Source organism: Tympanuchus pallidicinctus, unplaced genomic scaffold (genome assembly GCF_026119805.1).
Source record: "Tympanuchus pallidicinctus isolate F22 unplaced genomic scaffold, pur_lepc_1.0 scaffold3, whole genome shotgun sequence".
In the NCBI taxonomy this organism is placed as follows: domain Eukaryota; kingdom Metazoa; phylum Chordata; class Aves; order Galliformes; family Phasianidae; genus Tympanuchus; species Tympanuchus pallidicinctus.
The window spans coordinates 89,226,488-89,247,349 of record NW_026294747.1 but is presented as its reverse complement, the minus strand read 5'-3'; the positions used below and the strand labels follow the sequence as shown (position 1 = coordinate 89,247,349).

General features: G+C 41.1%; 1 long non-coding RNA gene across 3 annotated transcripts in view; it reads left to right on the top strand.

The window, feature by feature from the left end:
• Window positions 1-673: 673 nt before the first annotated feature.
• Window positions 674-20,862, top strand: part of LOC128085836 (uncharacterized) — a 45,496-nt gene continuing 25,307 nt past the window's right edge. For 2 of the 3 annotated variants that reach the window (XR_008209123.1, XR_008209121.1), the window contains exon 1: window positions 674-731. This is a non-coding gene — a long non-coding RNA (uncharacterized LOC128085836). Of the gene's footprint in view, window positions 732-19,998; window positions 20,164-20,862 lie in introns of those variants that run through there. The other variant, XR_008209122.1, reaches the window with a different exon arrangement.

Here is a 20,862-nt window from a genome sequence, read left to right as displayed (position 1 = left end):
TGTTAGGATGGTTCCTTCTTCCTACTTTGACTGGTTCTCAGGAGGAGATCTGGCAGTAATGATAGGCACAGGATGAAGGAGATCTTAAAATACTGGGAGCATATGGTTGCATGGGGTTCTTTCAGTGAGAGTCTGGACTGAGGGAACACACAGTGAGTGAGGTCTTCACCAAAACCTTGCTGGTAAGAGGGAATCTGGTAGCCAGTTTGGGGTTCAAAGGAGTGCTGCAGCCTGTGAGAATGATTTTGCTGTGATGGATTCTGAATGATAGATGTTATAACATAAGCTCTAGAAGCTTCAGTATAACAACCTAGGTTATAAGCATAGGCTTCAGGAAGCATAGACTCAATAGGCTCAAGGTCATAGAAGCCTGTGCTTCACTTAGTCTCCTTTTAAGACAACAATTACACTCAAATAGAAGTTAAACTGTATACATAAGATCCATTAGAATTCAATCACTTAAATGTTTTCTTGATCCTTTTTAGTCCAGTCATCATTTTGTTTATTACTTTACAAGATCATTGTAGTAGAAATGCTAAGTCATGGCTTGAACCATGATTGAGCACCTGGTAGGAAGGGCCAACCCAGGGGAGCTCAGGTGAAAGCAATGCACCTGAGTGACCAGAAGGGTTGGAGTTAGGATCCACGCCTTCCCAGACCTCATTTAAGATTTGGCAGGGGAAGGGAGGATAGCCCTCTGGAGATTCTTGTGTTTCTAAGTCCTTCCAAAGGTAAACAATATCTTTCCTTTACTTCTGTCTTCACTGCTGTTGCATTTGAGCAGTTCCTTGTTTGCTGTACTCTGGGATTTTGCTGCTCTGCTGTCATTACTGTGTTTTCCATTGTGTTACAGTTGTTCTCTTCAGACTGAACTAGAATTGCAGCCCCATAATTTAGAGACAGATTTTACACTTATGTGCCTAAAGCATCAAAATAGTGATTTTGTATCACAAAATAGTGATACAAATCCCCCAAAATGAAGTATATGGTTTGACAGTCTATGAAGAAACAAAAGGGGGAAAAAAGAAAGATAAAAATTGAGAGGTATTTGCCCTCCAGCTGGTCTACATTCTTGTAAAAGAAGTGATTTACGTCAAAGTGATCTAAATAGAGTTATCAGCAAAATAAACTGTCACTCTTTCACATAGAGTACCACTTTGTATGGATAAAAAACAGCTGCAAGCTAAATGAATGACTCAGTATTTCACTTTTCATCCTGTCCTTTTAACAGACTTCGCAATAGTGTTATTAACTTATGGCTTTTGTCTGGCAACTAAATGGTTAGTTCTTGTAAGTTGCATCTCCCATGTAAAAGAAATATCTTCTGTCATATCCTCTTAAAAAAAAAAACAATCAGAATAACCTGTACCTGGTAACTCCTTTTGAAATATGTATTACTTTCTAAGTCATCTGAGAAAAGAAAACACAATTTCAGGCCGTGCTTCCAGAGAAACAACAAACTAACTCAAGCACAAAAATGAACATGTTTTTACATATGCTTTTAGAGAATGTGTTATTTATTATTACCATTTTATTTAGAAGTGTAGTTTGATACACACTTTTAAAAATGAAAGAAAAAGTAAGAAATAATAATGCTCCAAACAATTCAATCAACCCTTATGTTTGTTTTGGCCTGGCTGCTTGCATAGTTTTAGGAAAAAAACTTAGTATGTGAAGAAGAGAAAGCTTTCCCATTTTAGAAGCTATCATTCTTCTGTTTTGGCCATGATTTCAGGTGAGTTTACATGAACTATTTTCTGAACTGTGAGCCAAAGCACTTTCTTCCACCTCTCATTCTGCGGAAGTGACCTGCTTCATGCTCTGAAGCTCTGAAAGGATCTTTGAAAAAAAGTTTCATTGTGTTTTCCTTGGGCTTGATGCAGGATTTGAGTGTAACTCAGCCAGAGGAATATTCTCTTTACTATTCGAAAATAGAAAGAAATATACTCCCCAAATCCCTTATGGTACGATGGCTGTGAAAGTCCAAGCTGCTGGAATAGTTTGGGTGCTGCCAAGGGAGGATGGTACCCAGAGATGGGAAGAGCAATCCTCACCTCTGATTGCCCCATACCATTTAGGCCCCCTCAGATAAACCTCATGACATTTCTCCTATATCTGCTGGCCCATGAAAGAGGTGAACTCAGTCAGCTAATTCCATTTTCTTCTCTGCCGTGGATGGTTTTGTAGTGCAACTCTTCTAGAGAGGTTTCAGTACTGGTATTGTCTGCCGTGCAGACCATTTGTTAAATAAGCATCCCAGAAAGCAAGAAGCTAGACACATATTTAATATTTACTTATTTCTACATTTGCTTTAATGAGGAGGCACTGGGTAGAATTGAGCTATTTTTCAAACACCTACCTGTCATCAATAGGGTTGATGACTTAATACTGTTGCTAATGTTGTTATTATCATCATCAAAAGATCATCCTAAGCTTTCTGAAGACGTTATGACTCTAATAATGGCATCACTAATACTGGAACTCTAAATAAAACACTGGAAGGTCATGAGGCTCTGCAGCGAATGAGACTGTAAAGAAATGCTTGTCCATACCACCTGTGTAGTCATTCTTCCCAAAATGAACTACCTAAGCAGGAAAATAAAGATTAATATCTTATCCTGGTATAAGATTTGCAAGGGAAATTACTGGCATAGGGAAGGTTGATACTGACTCAGGCAAGCACAAGGACTTCAGGCCACCCTTCAGTGGAAGAAACATTTTTGCCAGCATTAGTCTAGTATAGCTGAATTTTTGCTTCATAACAGCGTTTGTTCTCTTTCTGTCACTCATGGTACTAATACTCAGCAAGGATTAATGAGAGTTATATAATTTTCAAGAACTGAAAATACCTCAAGGAAAGTATAATTCTGCTTCTTGGCTGCATTTAGTCTTCTGTTGTGTGAGAGAGTCTAGGACTCCCCACCTGGTGAGGTTATTGCTGTGTTCAAGAATTAGTAAACTAGGAGGAAGAGAGAGATTTTTTTTTTTTTTTTTTTTTTTTAAAAAGCATAAATGGCAGTGGTAGGTCCATCTACCACAGGTGTTGCAATTGCTTTTATCCTCCTTTTAAAAATTCAGTGGTTCTCAAAGCTTGCTGAAGGAGACTACAAGCAGAATGCATTTTCCAGAACAGAAGTGTGTGCTCTCCTTAGCTAGGCCTGCTTGTCCTCCAGAGACTCACAGTGATGTGCATGAAAGTTCTGAGGTTCTGCTTAAGAGCGGAGAAAGTGTTTCCCCACTGATGCAACGTTCTTTGTTTCCTTCTGGTGGCAGCTTACTTGTGTTCCTTGTAACATTCTTTATTATTCTCAGGGAGAAGGGGAATGTAGATGGCCTTCATGAACAGCCACTTGCATCAGTGAGCTCATGGTGATATGCTGCCATTGGTGACAGAGAGGAACTGTTCAGAGCTCTGAACAATTCCAGGTTTAACTACCTAGCTAACAAAACTCTCTGTAAAGGTGTTTGAGTTTATAATGTCTCCTTGATATTTTCTTGCATATTTTTCTCAGGTTCTGGGGAGCAGTGTTGTACTGTTGGAACAAAGCAAAGAAATGGTGATGTGACTGAGTGAGCAAACAGGTGCGTAGATGTGTAAGCCCAGACTGAACTTCGATGTGCATTTAACCTGACAGAAAAGAGCCCCAGCAAGTGTGGGGAGATCTGGATTTCAGGTGACAAAGCTTCCAGCTCTGGTTCATGTTAGTACCACTGGTGGGAAGGGAGTAGAAGAGGGGAACAAGATGAACAGAAATAGGGTTAGGAATTGTTGTAATCTCTCCAGCCTTACTATCTTTTTGTTTTGGTGTAGACCTTCCAAAATGCTTAGTAAACTACAGCCTGTTTTGGTTAGTGCTGGAGAGATGACAGCTTCTCAGAGGGGACTCCTCAGAGGGGAGGATACAGGCAACTCTGAGCTAGCAACCCCCTGGAGAGACAGCAGCGAACTCCATAGTGGTACTTGGATGACTTCCAGCAGTCTGGACTGGAATCGCTGCAAACATGAATCTCACTCACTCCTGTAATTCCAGTGGTGAGAAGTCCCTGCTCCCGACGTTTTCTTCCCGCAGCCTATTTCTTGGCTGATTCTCTGGCAGTGGCCCATAAACAACAGTGTGTTCTAACACGTCACCAGGATTTGTCAGCAGAAACTCAAGCTAAAAAAGCCACCAGTATTTCTCATGTTGATCTTTCAGAAGATGTCAGAGTGCTGAGCAATGGGACTTAAAAGAGTTAGAAAAGCAATAAGGAGAGATGTTGTGAATAACGTTGCAGATCCCCTCCTGAGTTTCATGGATTTGTAGTAAGTCCTTGGCTTCGTGGTTTTGCATATTGCACTTCAAAACTCATGAAAATGCTGTCTTCACCAAGCTCTACTTTGCCTGCTGCTATTGCACAAAACATCCTGAAGCAGTTTGTAGTTACCCAGGTCTCTGTGGATCACAGAATCACACTTATCTTCACTGCTGCAACATGTTGCCTTCCCCTTGTCTCTGTATTTGCCTTCTTGCCTTTTTGCTGTATCCTGGATTATAACATCCATGGGGTAAAGTCAACTTCCATGTGAGCTGTGAACTATTTACCATGAGATTTGCTTCTGGCTGGGTTCTCCAGGTCAGAAGTGCTTTAACATTAACAATGAAAGTGCTATACAGAGGATATTCCCATTTCCTTAGGTGGGAATGAGACAGCTTAGCAGTCCAGAAATCTCCTTTATCTGCTCAGACAGTACCATAGACTAGTTCAGAGCATCCAGACCATGAAGAGCAAGGGCCTGAAGAGCAAACAAGGCTCCTGTGCGCAGAGACTGTGTGTTTTGCAGACATTCTGCAAAAATTTATGTAGAAATCTAGCAGTGTTCTTTAAAGGGGCTATAACTGATGTTCTGAGTTAAATTTGTGAGTAACCCTAAGTAAGCTGATTAAGTACCATTAACAAAGCTGTTTTAAGAGGTACTATATGTAAGTCTGCAGTAAACAAGAGAGCCATTAGACTGGATCCTATCTTTGCAATCTTAGGAATGAGGTGTACTCCTATGTGCTTTTGGCTCCATGCTGTGAAAGGTGAAGCTGTGTGATCATCCCGGAAACATCCTTTCCAGGTCTATGCTACCATGGATTATATTAATGCGTATGCTGAGGGCTCTTCTGTGGTTAATCATCACGTTCTGCTAGGAACTCACTATGGGAGATTGGTGTTAGAAAGCATTTCACAAAAAGAAGAATGTCTCCCACTTCTATCATGCATCTAAACTCATACTAACTATGCAAGACATCAGTTACGTCTGCACCTTTGTAAGCAGCTGCCCTGTTCTCAGGGCACACACAGAGGAAAAGCAAAGGGTCGGGTGAGGGCAACAGCTCCGTTCCAGGTTTCCCTGACTCATGGCTGTGTCCCAGCTGCGTTCTCTAGGGGCTTTCAAGCAAGTAATGTTTTCTGCTGAGTCACAGCATTACAAAGAGTTGTCACCTCGTGATTAATTCTCACCCTTTTTTTTTTTTTTTAATCCCAAAGAAGAAATGTAAACCTCCTGATTTCTGTTCTCTCCCACCATGGGGAGAGTGCCTGGGTCATGGAAAATGTGGATTATGCCCCATTTTTATATCAACTTCTCTCTTAATATACATTTGTAGCCTGCATTCTCTCTCAGATATGGGAACCTACATAGCTGCCCTGGGAAGCCTCCAGCTATCTCACTTGATCTCTGTCCTGTTAGCTAGAGGACAGCTGTCAGTGCCTTGCGGGGATTTTCTTCAGCACAAAGTGCTGTGGTAGCAAAATGCTTGTAACACTCCTGCTGCCTTCACTGTTCTTACTGTACGTTGCAACAGCTTGCAGTTTGTTTCCACACAAAAAGTCACATGGTAAATACCTCTTGACATCAGTAGATAAACTTTCCAGAGCCTGTGGCCAGGAATCTAGGTTCTGAGCAGGGTTTTCTTGCTCCAGTGTTATGGAGCATTGGGGTGCATGGCATCTCTGCACTGGCTGTACTTAATCTGCAGATCATGGCCTCCTGGGGTCTGCACCTTGCTGCATGGCATGTATTTTCAGCACCAGCAAGCAGTATGAAGTGGTTTGGAGTCAGAAATGAACCCTGAGGCTTGCACTCTACATTTGACATTCCAGGTGCTGAGAGCTGGAAGTTACTTTTTATTTTTTCCTGTTTATCGTGTATTTTAAGGACAGTTCTTTTCCCTCTAGAATTCTATGGAAATCCTATATGTGGAGCCTGTGAGGTTCCACACAATGAGAAGGCATGATAATGCCATAGCACACATCTGTCAGCCCCTGAAGGTGCCACTGCTTAGCCAAATGTTTCAGTCCAGAGCCCTGTGTTTGTGGAAGCTGTTGCTTTTCATGTTGGAAGAGGGAGGAAAAGTTCTAGATGTGGAAACAGTTTGATTAAAAGTTTTTAAAAAATGCACTACATGTACAAAATCACGCTGCTACTGAAAAATAGGAGTTCATATGCTTCCTGGAGAGCTCTTACAGTTTAGCTGTACTTGAAACACAATCCCTAATTTCCTCTGTATGAATGATGTCACAACCGCCTTATGCCACCCCTCCTTCACCCCCTGCTCCCCACCCGGCCGACCCTGACATAGCTGCAGCTGTCACAACACTTGTGCAAACAGAGAATTAGGATGAAGGGAAATTTGGATGCAGGCCAGACCTACTGTATTTGATGCCAGGAGGAAAGCTCACTGCTTGGGAAGGTGGGGGGGATGTCAGTGAAATTTGGAAACTGTTGTGTAATTTCCAAATACCCTAAACGTGGACAGAAGAAGAAATGGACTTGATTCTTAGAAATTTTTTTTTTTCTAAGCGGACCTCCCTTGCCAAACATTGGACGTCAAAGGCAACAATTTCAAAGCTATGAGAGAATGACCAATGTCACTGGGAGAGACGTGCCGAGGAGCAGAAATTCCCGGGAATCGTGGCTTTGCAGCAGCCCAGCACACAGTGCTGCTGCTTTCACATCCTGTTATGTTTTAGAAACCCTCTCACAGTCTCCCTGAAAGCGAATGAAGTGGTTTTTGTTCCTGTTATTTGTCAGATGCCTGTGGTTTGATTCATTTCGGAGGAGAAAGAGAAGAGCAAGTGCTATCTCTTCAGCAGAGAGCAGCTGTACCTGCTGAGGGGGAAGTGAAGACCCACAGCCTCACAGTTGGCTGAAACACATTTACAGTATTTCCAGGGAAGCCCGTGAGGAGAAAAAAGGGAATGTTATCCCTTTATCTCTCTTCCCAATTTGCTAAGCCCAATTACCTGATATTTCACAGGCTCAGGATGATTCACCTGTTTGAAGGTTGGCCTGAAGGTGTTCTGTGACTCTCAGAGCCATGGCCAGTCAGCAGAGTGCTGAGTTGAAGGAGAAATGCAAAAGGAAGTGGTGGTGATTTCTCGAGAGTGAGAGCTGGGGCTGTTGACGAAGCTTTCCAAGATTGTGCAGGGTTGTGTCCTGCTTCCCTTTTCTGTGAAAGAAACTGCTGTGCTGTGCTGCATCCTGGGGCACGACAGAGCAGCAGTCCCCAGCTGTGGCAACATCACAGGGATTCACTAAACAGGCAGCCCCCAGCAGGTCTGCTTCAGCTGTGCTCCTTGTGATAGCAGGGAATTCCAGGTGCAAGGAAGATGTCTTGTCAGAAGAAAAAGTCAAGTATGCTTCAGGTTCCTGTAGCAGCAAGAAGCCCCCTATCTCAGATTACTTGGCCAATCTGTTTTCAAAGACTTTTGAGAGAGAACCAGCCAAAATATTTCTGTAAGACTAAAATGTTGAAGTCTGCTGTGGGACCGCCTGCAGCCTGCAAAGTTACCTCAGCACATTGCATTCCAAAGGGAGAGCATCAGCATCTCTGGCTGATTTCCCAGTAGGTGTGGCCTCACCTCAAGCACTGTGTGCGGGTCTGGGTGCCATAAATAGGAATGATATAAAGCTATTAGAGAGAGCATCCAAAAGAGGGCTGTGAAGGTGTTGGAGGGTCTGGAGTGCAAGGTGTATGAGGAGCTGCTGAGGTGCCTTGGTTTGCTCAGCAAAGGAGCTGAGGGGAGGCATCATGGCGGCTGCAGCTCTCGAAGGGAGCAGAGGAGCAGTGCTGAGCTCTGCTCTCTGGTGGCAGCAACAGGGCCAGAGAGAATGGCATGGAGCTGTGTCGGGATGGTCAGGAAAAGGTTCTGCACCAAAGAGTGGTCAGACACTGAAACAGGCTCCCTAGAGCAGCGGTCATGGCCTCAAGCTGCCTGAGTTCAAGGGGCATTTGGACAACATAGGGTTTGAATGGTGATCCTGTGTGGAGCCAGGAGTTGGACTTGATGATCCTTGTGGGTTCCGTCCAATTCGGGATGCTTTATGATTCCCTGTTTCACACTCATCTTTATTGATTTTTTGAGCCATGTAACAGCTTAATTTTTCTTTGTCCGAAGTTACAATTAAGGTAACAAAACCTGGAGCCTGGAGGTTAATCACAAATTAACAGTAATTTGCTGCCCATTCCCTACAGATGGCTTTCCAATGGGCAGAGCTTCTTCAAGAAATGACTGTACTCTGTGGCTTCACTTGCTAGATGTGAGTAAATAGGTTTTACCCTCGTAGCACAGGCTACAAAGGATCTTGTTGCTATTCACTCTATTATGATTGACTCACAGGTGTTTGGTGTTCAAACACAAATTCATTAGGATTGTACTAAGCTGTTTGTCATAGGACTAAATGTCATGCTGCATTTTTCCAGCTCTAGGATTTGCTGCATAGACTATTGCAACCAAATAGACTTCTGGTATTTATTATTTCCAGGTCTTGTGGGCTACAGTAGAATTAGAGATGGCAGCTTCTGAGGGATATTCTAAGACTTACAATTGGGAGATATTTTAGCCATACTGCAGCCTGCAAGCGCCATTTACGTCCCTCCTTGCAGCTGAGTTTTCAGAAGCCTGTCAGTGCAGCAATAATTTTTCCTTTAAAAGAAATAGACAAATATTATTTTGCAACAATTTAACAGGGTCACAGACATCAGATAAAACTTGTCAGGATCCTTAAACATTTTGGAGTTTGTTAGGAATAATGTGGAAGACATCCTATTTCCTATGAGCGTGGCTGCTTGCTTTCTCTCAGTATCACTTCTTCTTGCCTCCATACCACACGATGTGACCACAGCTTCTCATACTGGTTTTCGGTCCTTTCAAGGAAGAAAACTGTCCTGTTTCTTGATGTTTCTCCATGCAGCCAGGAGTGCCTTGTGTTAACACTGTTTGACCTCATGCCATACTGCTGAGTTCTTAACGTTTCTGTCCCAATGGAAAACTCACTGAGAAAAATTAGGCTTCACTTTCATGACTACCAGCAAGAATTAACTGAAAAATAAATTTGGAAAAGCAAATTCTGGAATGAGTAGGGTGGGATCTTGCTGGTTCTTTGGTACTCTGTGATGGTGAAAACCTTCCCCAGTTCTCATGTCAGCTTGGTCATGTTTATATAGGGTTGTGATTGCTCTGCATGTACCAGCAGCAGAAATTTCTGGGTTAGACTGACCTGGCTTGCTGCCACCTCTTTGGCCATGGAAGCTATTGCTGAATTTCCTTGAGGTCAGTGAGATTACGTTGTCTAAGCAATGCAGCTTCCCAGCAGTATGCTGGAGGAAAGAACCTGGCCACTCAGTCTTTTATAATGTTTGGTTAATATCAGTTGAAATTAAAAGCAAATTCTGTTGATGATGAACCTCTCTGAAATGGGATGATCTTTTTCTTCATTGATCCAAAATATGGATGTGCTTGTGACTGCTCCTTGTTTGACCTCTGCATTAGTTTTTGGGTAGTAACGGGGATTGTGTCTTGGTGTGCTTAGAGTATCCTGTACACATATCTCAGGTATTGGTCTTGCTTTTTATCTTTTACTTCTGATTCTGAAATACTTGTGCAAAGTTCAATGCATAAGGAATATTGACTGTCCCCTGGGATCTAAGTTTTTTTGTTAAATGGATTATGTCAGAATACAACTCTGGCAATCTGGATTTCAGTTTCAAAAACCTCACAGTGCCTCTTCCAGTAAATCTAACTCCACAGAAATCGTGTTTTCAATAGCAACTTCAATTGTTAAGAAGTCACAATCTTAGGGATGACTTATTGATTCCACTCTTCCGGAACTGGCACCTTCCAAAACTCATATGGAAATGGTGAACTAATCAGAGGTCATACAGGGAGCAATCACAAGCACATCCAGCTTCTGGATCAGTGAAGAAGCAGACTTCACTGGGTCTCTAGACTCCCTCCAGCAAGCAAGTCTTTTCACTCCTCAATGTGTTCTGGAGTTTCTCTAGATTAAATTGTACTTATCTATTTCTGCTCGGTGTAGCAGACAGTAAGGCAGCTGGCTGATTTTGGCACAGAGAAAGCTGGTGGTATGTCTACATGCTGATGGGAAGCATGTTGCTCCATCGGATGTGGTGAAACAAACTGCACACCAAGTCAGCATGAGGACTGGCAGGACTGCAAGCATTCGTAGTGTCCTTCTCCCACATAAAGAGTAAAGCAAGCCCCAGCTATATATAAACAAGACGATGCTCTCTAATAATATTTAATAGATACCTTAGTGCCTTCTTACATGCACTGTCCTTATTCCAATCTTTTTTTTTAAAGCAATCTTTTCCCTCCTTTTGTACCAGAATCAAATTGGAGAAAGAACTCTTTCTTTGACAGCCAAAAAGTTTACAGGAGCATTGGATACTACGATTTTTCTCTGACTTGCTGGACAGTACAGGCAGAAGGGGCAACATGTGTGAAAGTCTGCTGGTGCTTTTTTGCTGCCTCATCACAGAATTTTGACTTCTAATCAGACTGGATGATACAGTGGTATTCTGATTGATTTTCTTTTCTATTACTCTGTGAGCTGATGTAATGGTGACGTAACACAGTGTGCTCTCCTACCTGATGTTCCTCTATGATTCATGTGCTAACGGGTGTTCTGATTGTCAGGCTGTGAAGACAGATGTGAGACATTAGCAGGGAATGGCTTAATGCACTCCTAAAAGATCTGCATGTACTATCTATTAGCAGTCTGACTCATTCCTTTCTTTGGCAAAAAAACCTCAACAAACCTCCATGGCTTTCAGAAAACAGAGACTCGAAAAGTGTCTTCAGAAGGAAAAAAAAAAACAAAACCACTAATTGATGGTGAGTGGTATTTTTGCCATGTTATTCTACTACTGTGAGATATAATAGGAAAAGGATCACCCCTGGGCTGACTGTGGAACAATAATGACAATAGAATAAAGCACATTTGCAGCAAAGAACACAAGATTAGTCTTCTAAAAGAATGCTGCATGCACACCTGTTCTGAAAGAGTAGTTCAGCAGTTGTGAGAGGAACACAAGGGCTGGGAAGGCTGCAAGCGTGCACCCTTAATTCATGAGCATCCCAGCTCAGCGCCAGACTGACTCTGTTCAACTTGTACATAGCATGGGTTAAAAGCTTGCAGTCCATGTCTTTAAGGGATTGAGGATGTGAATTTACTGGAAACTGAAGGCAGCAACTAAAGAATTCCACTAGGACCCCATACTGGTGACTTTTGAAACAAATAAAGTGAGTGATGTAATTACATTTTAAGTAGCTACCCTGAGCATCTTCTGGCAGCATATTCTTAGTAGCAGGTGGTTTGGTATAGAGTACAAAACTTTTCCAGGAAGCTGAGGATTTAGCTGAGTGCTTATCCTAAATGCAGCATTACCGTGACTAGTTTAATCTTGTGTATAGCTAGATACAGCTACAGTTTCAATTTCCCCACCAAACACTTGTACTTCCTCCAGAATGTGTGACTCATTATGCATCTCTTGAAAAGGCAGTGACCTCTAAGGTAAGGACAGCCCCAGCATCTTAATTCTGGAGTACTGAGCTCTGTCCCAACAGAAGGGCATGGGAATCTGTGATAAATAATGGCAACTGGATGTGGGGAGGCATGGGAGGGCTGCAGAAGGGTGTAAAAAACAGGTGTGTGTTTAGAGCTCCAGTTTGGGGTAATGACAAAATGTCTGTGAGGCAATTGGTTTGTGAACTGTACCTACAGGCACTATGTATCTTCTTAGGACCATCTGGAGTACAAGGAGTATGAAATGATCTCTGATATGCTGCAAAAACAACTATCCCCAAATGAGTTGTTTGGATTGAAAAGCTGGTTTTTTTTTTTTTGGTTTTTTTTTTTTTTTTGGCAGTGGAGAACTGCTTGTTGGATTTCTTTTCCAAAAAAATAGGGCTTTCAGAATGTTTTTCATTTCTTAGAAACTGCGTGGGTTTTTTGGATCATTGGAGTAGAATTTTAAAAATAGCAACATGAACTTCTACTACCTTTCTAATGGATAATCAGTAGGTTTCATGTCAGGATAAATTCCTGTCTAACTTACACAAGACCCTCTCTAATTGCTGCAACAATAAATGCCAAGAGAATCCTAAGAATGAGGAAACGTCCTGAGCATCATTTGGATAGTAGAATTCTTTGTTAGCCAAAATAATCCAAAGATTTTTCTTACCTTAAGATATTTATGAGCTATTTTGTATAATATTGTTATAAAACATGTTCAGCATTTTTTTTTTTTTTTAGAACAACTTTCTTGTAAATGTGCTTTAAAAATCCTGTGAATTTTCTGGTGCCTCTAAGATTCATACATGCCAGTGTTCATGCAAAGTTCTGTATATAGACATCGATGTTTTGTGGTTCAGCAGTAGGTTCTGTGTTTAATAGAAATCTTATTAGTCCTTCTGCTGTAACACCCATAAAAATACTGATATCTCTTGAATAAGAAGCCCTGGCTGATGTATCATAATTAAGATATGGGACACTGTATATAGGAAATGCATCCTCCAGCATACATTTTTGAAAAGAGTTTGTGTCCTTAAGGCTTGTGTAATTGTCTCTTAAGAATTGGTTTCAACAACTTGGGTCTTATTTCTAAAATCTTACTATCCGTGTCCTGGCTGAATTAAGAATATGATTTAAGAAGCATCTGACTGCTGCTTCCTAATTTTAATTTAAGCAAATATTACTGCAAGCCAACTGGCTGTGCTCAGTGCCTTGAGGATAATTTATTTTATTATTTAGAGGTCAAAAAGGGGTTAGATGTGAGAAAAAGAGAAAATTCCTTTATTCATTATTTGAGCCAGTGTAGTAGATGGTTAGTCTGGGAATTTAGGAATTGGTCAGTTTAAGATAGACATGACGATGGTGAATTGGGTGCTTCTTACCTACATTCTTACTCTAGGGTATGTGTTATTCAGCTTGTTCATCAGCTTGGAAAATTAATAGCTTGCACAATTTGTTCTTCAAATTCCTTCCCTTTAAGTCTTGGTGATAATGTGTTCCGGTAAATTAACAGCAAAGATTTTTTTTTTTTCCTTTCTGGCATTCGTCTGAAGCTTCAAATAATGTTGTTTTAGCCCTTACGAACTGAGATCAACCAATAGTGGTTGGACACATCTCTCATTTCAAAGTTGGCAGACAACCCTGAGCAATCCCACATGCAGACCTCAGCCAAGAGGAGAGGGAATGCAGCATGAGGGAAGGAGATCCAGTGCCGCACTGGAGAGTGAGTTGCAGGGAGGTGTGTCAGAGCAATGACTATGGCTTGACGTAGTCAAATAGGAGGCTGTGGGGGGTGCATACTAATAATTAAGGTTATTTCTCCTCAGGGCTTTATTCAGTGATGGAAATGAAACGTAAAACGGATGAAGAAGATTAGGAATGAGGTCTGAGGGGACGTTGTTTAACAGTGTAGTTTGTACCATAACCACCTTCACTGTAAGAGAGTTCCCTGGTGGCTGATTTGCTTTTGTGGTCTTGGTCCTTTCAAAAACAGTGATACAATGTTGGAAACTTTTTTTTTCTTGGTACTTCTTGTTTCTGGTTTAAAACTTCACCTTCCCTGAAGTGTTTTATAATCGTTTATACAAAATATGACTCTATGTCTAGGTGGAGACTAGTCATGAGTGGTGTCCCCCAGGGGTCTGTCTTGAGACCAGTGCTCTTCAGCATCTTTATCAATGACATAGACAGTGGGATTCAACAAGTTTGTTGATGATACTAATCTGAGTGGTTTGATTGATATAATAAGCAAGGGATGGCATCCAGAGAGACCAGGACAGGCTTGAAAAGTGAGCCCACAAGAATCCAGTGTGGTTCAACAAGGCTGAATGCAAGGTTTTGAGCTTGAGTCAGGGCAACCTGTGTACTGATTGGCAGAAGAACTCATTGAGAGCAGCCCTGCAGAGAAGGACATGGTGGAGAAACTTGACCAGAGCAAGCAGTGTGCACTTGCAGTCCAGAAGGACAGCAATGTCCTGGACTGTATCAAAAGCGGGATAGCCAGCAGGGTGACTGTAGGGTGGTGACTGGGGGGTTGGACTCGATGATCTCTGGAGGTCCCTTCCAACCCCTACAATTCTGTGATTCTGTGATTGTCCTCCTCTGTTCTGCCCTCATGGAACCTCACCTACAGTATCACATCTAGGCCTGGAGCTCCCAGCACAAGAAAGATGTGGAGCTGTTGGAGAGAGTGTAGAGGAGGGCCACAAAGATAATCAGAGGACTGGAGCAAGTTCATGTCTTTGAAATGTTAGATGTTTTTGGAGAAATCCTGTTGAGGTTAACACCTCTCTACCACTGCTAGGGCAGAAAAAGAAAGACTTGCACTGAAGTAGGTGGAACAGTGATCATCTGTTGAACAAACATTGAAAGTGCTGAGTAGGTGTCTCCTCCCCTGAGCAACAGCCTGCACACCCCAAGAGGTGAGAATCCCTCAGACAAAACAGGTCATGTTCCTGAAGTCTTACTGTCTTGCAGTCTGTACCCTGGAGCAATCAGTGTGACCTTCATTTACTAATTTGCCTCTAAGTATGCAATTTCCTCCTTACCCACTTTTCTCTAAGCAGTATGTAATATTCATCAGGGAGAGTGGCCGTGGACTTAGAGTGGATGGATTTTATAGCATCTCTGTGAAGCACTTTCTAAAGGGCATATATGCATGTAATTTCACTTGAAGAATTGAAGTCCCTTTTCAAGCAGAGGAAGTGATTTAAAAACAGCTGGAAGCGTCCTCCTTCCTTCCTCCTTTCCTTCCTTCCTTTTTTCTTTCCTTCCATCTGCCCACCCTTCCATCCCTCCTCCTTTCCGTATTGGTTTCCATCTCTTTTATTTTATGTATATGTAAAAAATGATAGATCTACAAATACTTCCACTTTTATCTACTTTCCTACTTTGACTATGTGGAGTAGGTAAGGTACAGTTTTCCCCATTTTGTGTGGGATCTTTTGGATGTCTCTGAAATCTGCCTTTGCAAACTTTCATGCCTCAGCTGAAGGGACAGAGATGTGGACTCACTAGCCAAGATCTTTCTGTTTTATTCCAGGCTGGCAATCTTGTGAAGTTGAAAAGCTGGTAAAATGAAAATTATAAAAAGAGGAACAAAACAGCTTAAAAAGCCTTAGTTGCTCAACTTTCACTTTTCAGCTTCAGAATTTAGTTCTCTATTTTTGTTCTTATCATAGTGGATTTTTCTAGAGAAACGGACTTCTAAAATTCTACTCTGAGCACTCCCTTCCTTCCAAAATAAAACTAAAATATTGGATAGAAGATTGTTAAGAAACTATTTTACTAATTTTGACATTGTAAGCCTGAAACATCTCTGAACAAACAATAGCTTATTTTTCAGACTCTCTCCATGTTTTTTTACCCATTTTTGTTACCAATGCAAACCATCATAAACATCTAACTGTGAGCGTTTTCTTTAGAAAATAAAATCACTGTATATCATTAATAGAGTAAAGGCAGCTTTCATACCCTTTGCATGGATGATACTGGGGTAATCTGCCCCATGGCATGAGAGTAGGAGCACTCACAGCACATTTACAAGCTTGTTAAATTGGCTGTCATTAAAGCTGAGTGTCATGGCAATGAATAGTGAAATAGTTATTATTTCTGCTGCGCTTCATTTAAACTTCTACATACGACATCAAAGTAAGGGGAAACAGGAAATGTCCCACATTAGTCAATCCTGTAGCTCAAGAAAACCTTTATCCTCTTGTAATATGAAAGCTGCAAACTTCCTTTGACCACAATGTAATTTGCTAAATGCTTATGATTTTACAACATACAAATGAATGGTATTGCAAAAGGTAGGACAGAAATTCTGAAAGACAGATATTCTGTTTTAGTTGGGGCAAGAAAAAGCTTGCTCATATTATAAAATGAAAGCTATGTGGCAATTAATCCAACAATTAGTTCAAGAAAGCAATAAGAAATTAAAACCATGTCCACCTAAAGAAATTCTCTGCACGGTGGTTGTAAGATGCCCTTTTCTAAAAGATTGTTTATTTGTTTGTTTGTTTTATGCACAGTATCTTGTCATAAACTTGATGGCTGCTCAGTACTTACACTTACCTGACAGAACCTGTAGACTCCTTCTAAGACACTTCTAAACAAAGCTGTTTTTTTTTCCAGAATTTTTGTTGTACCACTCTTTATGCTGTTTGAAACTTTCACTGTGAAACTTTGCTTTAAAGTGTTCTCCTCTTTTTTGGACAAAGGCATGATCCCTTGAAATAAAATTTCTAACCCTGTGAAAATACATTTTCAATTGCCCTTCTGAGACATAATTCTGGTGGATCAGCCTTTGTTATTGATGCAGATACTTTCTGCTTCAGTATAAAAACAGTACAAAATATGAGTATGTGGACTTATGTGCAGTTACTGGAGGTGGATTTCTTTATATGGCAACCACCATGTTGTGTCTACAGCCCTCTGCTAGACTGTCTCTGATGTCAGAGCTACATCACAAGCCGACGCTTATGCACAGAGTTTAGCAGAATCTGTTTCTGGTGCCTTCAAGCTTTGCTGTTACAGGACCACAGCACCAGGAGAGCTGCAGTGGTTACCAAATGCAAACCAAAGGGGAGTACAGCCCTGCAACAAGGTACAGACCACACTTACTGTCACTGCAGTCTTCCCTTGGTGTGCTCTGAGCAGCGATGCTGATGTGCATGAGGTTCTGCAGAAAACCTTTAGCATCCTACAAGTCTCACGTGTCTTAGTGGGTTTGCACTAAATCCTTCTGGCATGACCAGGACAAAAGATGCTTAAATGGCATGTAAGAACAGATCAAACATACAACCACAATTCTCTGATACAGTCTATCAGATTCCAATGATCTTTGGCTCAAGGTCGTAGGGAACCCTCATTTTTATCACTGTAACAGACAGCCCTTGATGATCAAATTAATGAAAACAGATATTCAATTACTTTTTGTGTCCATCTAAGCTTTTATCTGCCACAGCATCCTGTGGAAAGAAGAATCATAGCCTCAGTATTTATTGTTTATTTTGAACTTTCTTCTTGCTATTTTCCTTTTAAAACATCCTTCCTTCTGAATTTGTACTCAGTGTTTCACTTTTTCTGCACCATTACATGGATTTATAGACCTTTGAAATATCCCTTCTCAACCATTCCTTTCCCAGAATGAAGTGTCCTAGCCGTTTGGGACATATCTTATTTAAAAGCTATTCCATATTTTGATTGCCCCCAGTAATCTTTGCAGTATTCTTTTTTGGTTATTTCATGTCCTTTTAAAGATGGAGGGTTAGAGAAGTACTGAGAATGCAGATACTCTAAATGAAAATTCCTTTACTTTTATCCCATCAAAGGTTTATTCCTTTAAAAGACCATGTTAAATGTCGTTTGGAAATCTAAGTAGACAATACCACCTGGGTATGCCTCATTAATCTACATGATCATAGACTTCTCCAAAGAACTCCAGTAGATTTGTGAAGCATAACTCTCCATTTGGAAAACCTTTGCTGTGTCTTTTTTTTGGCATAGCATGCGCATCTGTATTTGTTTTCACACATTTATTTGACTGCTTTTTCTTTTTCCTACCAGTTTCCCCAGAATGTGAATGCTATGCCTTCATTTGATATCACTCCAAGAATTTTGGCTTGAAAGGTGCAGTGATAAACTGTACCATATATAAATACACACACAAGAATATACACATGTGCATGCTAAATGGTATACATTTTCATATAATTATATATACAAAATGTATAACAAAATATATGCTGCATTATTATATTACTATTGTAAAATGGATGATGTAATAATTCCATATTTGTATAAATATATATATTTAACAAGGCATTTCCCCTTTCCTACTGTAACCACATATCAAGCAATTGCAATAATGATTTTAGAGAATGGCATGAATGGCTATTTTATGAATCTTTTCATGGAATTGGTAGTGGAATAATTTTCACTAGGGGATTTCCCTAGGAAACATCAGCTCCTAGTGAAACACAATGAATAATTTGCATACAGTTGTGGAGGAAGGAATAGTACCATGCAATGAGTATGACTCCAATGGCATTTCCCTCATCACAATTTCCTTCTTTCCACGACTCGTAAAAAAACCCACAAAAACAACAACAAAAAACACCCCCCCCCAAAAAAAAAAAAGAAAGAAAAAAAAAAAGCAAAGACCAACAAAGGGCCCCTTTAAAATGAAACTGTTTTAATACATCCATGATGTTGAAGCAGACGGTCACTCACAGACAATGGCAAGAAATGGGCTTGCATGCAATGCATGGTGAGGGGCACAGGTGGACTATTCCTCCCCAGCTCATGCTACAAGAAGTGTGGCCAGAGTCCGTCAGGCCACAGACACCTCTGTTTTTTGCTGAAGATAACCCAGAAGCTGTCCCATATCACAGCAGGAACGGTGGCAGTCACAATATGCAGTCGTTCCCTAATACTGAGTATGTGCACAACTCTCAGCAGGATCTAAGGTCACAACCTTTGAGACAGAACGTTTGGTTGCTAACACTGCTTATCACTCAATCTTACCTGAACGTGCTGGCACTTCAAAGGGAATGATAAGCATATCTTCAGTTTTGGATAGAGTCTGGTTACATTTTTTCTATAAACCACAGTATGCGGGAAACATTTTTCTTTGATAAATTTCTCATTTACAAATTTAATCACAACTGTTCCCAATCCGTTGCATTTTCCCTTTTTTGTCATGTAAATTATTTGCCATTTTGATGTATTTTGTCTCTCACGTTTATTACCTGAATGCAAAAGAAAAGTTGTGTTTTGAAATACTGATCACAGGAACTAATCTTTTCTCTGTTTTAGAGGATGTTGAAGCCTTTACAGCAGAAGCTGTAGTCTTTATATTTTGAAAATCATTGTGGTTTGTGAAAGAAAAGATTTAGTCAGATTGAAGGAGTTGAGAAAGGTCAGTATGAGAATAAGAAAAGAAGTGCTTAGGTATTACTTCTTTTTTCAGTGTAGTTATTCCATTACCGTAGTTAAGTTGTATTTTATTTAATGAACACGTGACAAAGGAGAGCTCTGGTCTTGGGGTTCCAGTTGGGCTCACATCCATGAGGCAGTGAACCTCCTTTGCTCAGCAGTCGACCTGGACAAACTGATGGGAACATATTTAGTACAACTGTCTGGAATAGTGCATGAAAACTTAAAACGTGTCATTGTCATGCAAATGAAACGTCTATAAAGGTCTATAAAGACCTTGTTGTCACCTTGTTGACATAAATGTAGCTGAAATGACTTCTAGGAGGATTTGCTCCATTACTTCCCTGAACCTGAGATGCAGCTTGCTGGTCTTCATTTCCCCAGGTTGTCCTTATTATCGTTCCTGAGGGATGGCTCTGATGTTTGTGTTTTCCCAAACATTACACATCTCCTCCAGTCATCGTGACCCTTTCAGTGATGCCACAGAGGGACCTTTCAGTAACTCCCCCTGGTCTTCCAGGCACATCTATGGATAGTCCTATGGACTTGTATATATGCAATTGACTTTAGCATTCCTTAGCTGTGCCCTTTTCTACTGCAGGTAACAAGCCACTCTGCCAGGGCCCTGAGGGCACCAATAGGCAGGAATTGCCTTGATCACTCTCAGCTGGAACATCCGCCCATGCACCCACTTCCCATGGTCTTAGGAGCTCTATTTAAGCTCATGCCCAGGTTATCAATTCCACTCTTGAGTTATGTTGTAATTTTAGGCTATGTTTTTAATTCTGTTTTGTTCTGATTATGAAGAAATATTTGAATTTATTGGTTTGACTTCAGATGCGACTTTTTGCTTTGCCTGATGGTCACTGATGGGACTTCAGGTAAGTTCCCTGCCTATTCTGTCCTTACCCTTGGCTCCTAGTCTCTGGTGGAGTTCTCTTTTTGTTGCTCCCTGACATGCTCCCACAGATTACCCTAGCGGGCTAAAGGAAATGAGAAACCAGATGGCAGACTGTATTGGTGAAAGAAAAGAAAGAATTAAAAAAAAAAAAACCACCAAAAGCACAGATTACTTACTTCAGCCCACTTCATGTCTCCTGTGGCTATCTTTCCCATCTCACTATACAGCAGAGCTGTTTTCCTTAGATTTCATCTTGTAACAATGGGGAAAAGAAGTTCTTACCGATTTGTATACCACCTGTAAGTTTCAACCAGAAGAACTTTGGCCTTTCCATCTTTGTTCCTGTGAATTCAAGTGGTGTCTCCATACATCTTCTGGGTAGCCTATTTTTGCTTTGCCCTTCTGTGTGCTTTCATTTTGTTTGAGCTCAGCCAGGAAATGAATGACCCTACCATAGGGCCCTTCTCACACACTTACTTCCTGCATGTCAGAATGGGCTGTGCTTGTGCTTTGAGGAGGTTTATTATCAAAGACCATCCATTTGTACTATGAAACTGGGCTTGGGTTTATGGCTCTGCATGCTCTCATAACTCTCTCAAGATGCTACTGATCTCCTGCTGATCCATCCTGATGCTGCGTGGGCTATTTACCTCTTTCATCTGGCAACTTATCGCCTCAT